Source organism: Phyllobates terribilis, unplaced genomic scaffold, assembly GCF_046119375.1.
Source record: "Phyllobates terribilis strain yellow unplaced genomic scaffold, ASM4611937v1 Scaffold_6792__1_contigs__length_41986, whole genome shotgun sequence".
Taxonomy (NCBI): domain Eukaryota; kingdom Metazoa; phylum Chordata; class Amphibia; order Anura; family Dendrobatidae; genus Phyllobates; species Phyllobates terribilis.
In genome coordinates this window covers 1-2,500 of record NW_027369534.1, presented here as the reverse complement: position 1 = coordinate 2,500, position 2,500 = coordinate 1, and the positions used below count along the sequence as shown (strand labels likewise).

Genomic DNA, 2,500 nt, shown 5'->3' with positions numbered 1-2,500 from the left:
TGGGTGCGAGAGGTCCCGGGTTCAAATCCCGGATGAGCCCTTGCTTACGGAAACCTTTGCTGCCGATCTGATGCCTGACGTGCTTCTCTCAATGGCTGCCAATCTGTTGAATTGATTTTTCTTGGAACTCACTACTGGGAAGGCGGTATGTTCCCTCTTGCTTGCCCTCCCACTGCCCTCCCCCTCTCCTCGGCTGGCCTTAGATTGCTTGTTGCATGCACAGGGTGCAGATTTTGAGCCCACGCGTATCTCCTTTTTTCCCCAGCTCTTCCGCTTCAAAAACACATTTTTGGTCAAATTCTCCATCGTCTCTCATGGACTTCTCTGCGGATGTTCCATGCGAGAGCCAAGCTTTTCTCTGGAGGTGCCAGGCAGGCGCTTCAAGCGACACAGCTGTTTATGCCAGGAAAATTGGAACGCAGCAGTTCCGTCGTTGGCTCGTTGGTCTAGGGGTATGATTCTCGCTTAGGGTGCGAGAGGTCCTGGGTTCAAATCCCGGATGAGCCCTGCTCTCTCTGTCTGAGGGCGAGCCTGAGCGCTCTTCTTTTTCTCGCCTCCCTTTAACTAAAGCACACCGTCCTCTGCGGCTGACCAAGCCGACAAATGTGAGAGTATCGACGCCAGTGCACGGCTTGGTCAAAACGTTGGCTCATTGGTCTAGGGGTATGATTCTCACTTCGGGTGCGAGAGGTCCCAGGTTCAAATCCCGGACGAGCCCTGCCTGGTGCATGCTTGGCATAGCTCTCTCTCTCCCCATCTGTGCCAGTATGCTTTTGCAACGGTCTTACTCAAGGGCGCTTGGCTCTGCGTCATGCACGCGGCGGTGCTTCTCAACGAGGGTTATCTTTACGCCACCTCGGAGCCTTTTGCAAGTGGAACTCTGTGAGCCTTCCGAGGAAGCTCTTTCTTAGCTCATGCACTGCTATGGCTCTGCTTCTCCCGTAAGGTGCCAGGGGTCTTTGGCGGGCTCCCCATTTTCACGGCTTGGTTCCTCTTCTGTTTCTGTCACTCGGCTGCTCTCTACTCCTCCTGCCTTTTCTGACACTGCTGTCAGATCTTGCGCTTGCTGCATCCTGTGCCAAATTATGAGAGTGAGCAAGGCGCCTCGTGGCCCCTTTCTCTGTCACTGGCTCGTTGGTCTAGGGGTATGATTCTCGCTTTGGGTGCGAGAGGTCCCGGGTTCAAATCCCGGACGAGCCCTTGCTTACGGAAACCTTTGCTGCCGATCTGATGCCTGACGTGCTTCTCTCAATGGCTGCCAATCTGTTGAATTGATTTTTCTTGGAACTCACTACTGGGAAGGCGGTATGTTCCCTCTTGCTTGCCCTCCCACTGCCCTCCCCCTCTCCTCGGCTGGCCTTAGATTGCTTGTTGCATGCACAGGGTGCAGATTTTGAGCCCACGCGTATCTCCTTTTTTCCCCAGCTCTTCCGCTTCAAAAACACATTTTTGGTCAAATTCTCCATCGTCTCTCATGGACTTCTCTGCGGATGTTCCATGCGAGAGCCAAGCTTTTCTCTGGAGGTGCCAGGCAGGCGCTTCAAGCGACACAGCTGTTTATGCCAGGAAAATTGGAACGCAGCAGTTCCGTCGTTGGCTCGTTGGTCTAGGGGTATGATTCTCGCTTAGGGTGTGAGAAGTCCCGGGTTCAAATCCCGGACGAGCCCTGCTCTCTCTGTCTGAGGGCGAGCCTGAGCGCTCTTCTTTTTCTCGCCTCCCTTTAACTAAAGCACACCGTCCTCTGCGGCTGACCAAGCCGACAAATGTGAGAGTATCGACGCCAGTGCACGGCTTGGTCAAAACGTTGGCTCGTTGGTCTAGGGGTATGATTCTCACTTCGTGTGCGAGAGGTCCCGGGTTCAAATCCCGGACGAGCCCTGCCTGGTGCGTGCTTGGCATAGCTCTCTCTCTCCCCATCTGTGCCAGTATGCTTTTGCAACGGTCTTACTCAAGGGCGCTTGGCTCTGCGTCATGCACGCGGCGGTGCTTCTCAACGAGGGTTATCTTTACGCCACCTCGGAGCCTTTTGCAAGTGGAACTCTGTGAGCCTTCCGAGGAAGCTCTTTCTTAGCTCATGCACTGCTATGGCTCTGCTTCTCCCGTAAGGTGCCAGGGGTCTTTGGCGGGCTCCCCATTTTCACGGCTTGGTTCCTCTTCTGTTTCTGTCACTCGGCTGCTCTCTACTCCTCCTGCCTTTTCTGACACTGCTGTCAGATCTTGCGCTTGCTGCATCCTGTGCCAAATTGTGAGAGTGAGCAAGGCGCCTCGTGGCCCCTTTCTCCGTCACTGGCTTGTTGGTCTAGGGGTATGATTCTCGCTTTGGGTGCGAGAGGTCCCGGGTTCAAATCCCAGACGAGCCCTTGCTTACGGAAACCTTTGCTGCCGATCTGATGCCTGACGTGCTTCTCTCAATGGCTGCCAATCTGTTGAATTGATTTTTCTTGGAACTCACTACTGGGAAGGCGGTATGTTCCCTCTTGCTTGCCCTCCCACTGCCCTC

At 54.6% G+C, this 2,500-nt stretch overlaps 5 non-coding genes across 5 annotated transcripts in view; all 5 read left to right on the top strand.

Annotated features, from left to right (window-relative positions):
• Positions 1–40, top strand: part of TRNAP-UGG (transfer RNA proline (anticodon UGG)) — a 72-nt gene extending 32 nt beyond the window's left edge. The window contains exon 1 of the tRNA in view: positions 1–40. This exon is cut by the window's left edge and continues 32 nt beyond it. This is a non-coding gene — a tRNA (tRNA-Pro).
• A 395-nt stretch (positions 41–435) lies between these two features.
• TRNAP-AGG (transfer RNA proline (anticodon AGG)) lies at positions 436–507 on the top strand. The gene has a single exon. It is a non-coding gene; the product is annotated as a tRNA-Pro (tRNA).
• Positions 508–1,128: 621 nt separating this feature from the next.
• Positions 1,129–1,200, top strand: TRNAP-UGG (transfer RNA proline (anticodon UGG)). Its single transcript has one exon. It is a non-coding gene; the product is annotated as a tRNA-Pro (tRNA).
• Positions 1,201–1,595: 395 nt separating this feature from the next.
• Positions 1,596–1,667, top strand: TRNAP-AGG (transfer RNA proline (anticodon AGG)). The gene has a single exon. It is a non-coding gene; the product is annotated as a tRNA-Pro (tRNA).
• A 621-nt stretch (positions 1,668–2,288) lies between these two features.
• TRNAP-UGG (transfer RNA proline (anticodon UGG)) lies at positions 2,289–2,360 on the top strand. The gene has a single exon. It is a non-coding gene; the product is annotated as a tRNA-Pro (tRNA).
• The last annotated feature ends 140 nt before the right edge of the window (positions 2,361–2,500 follow it).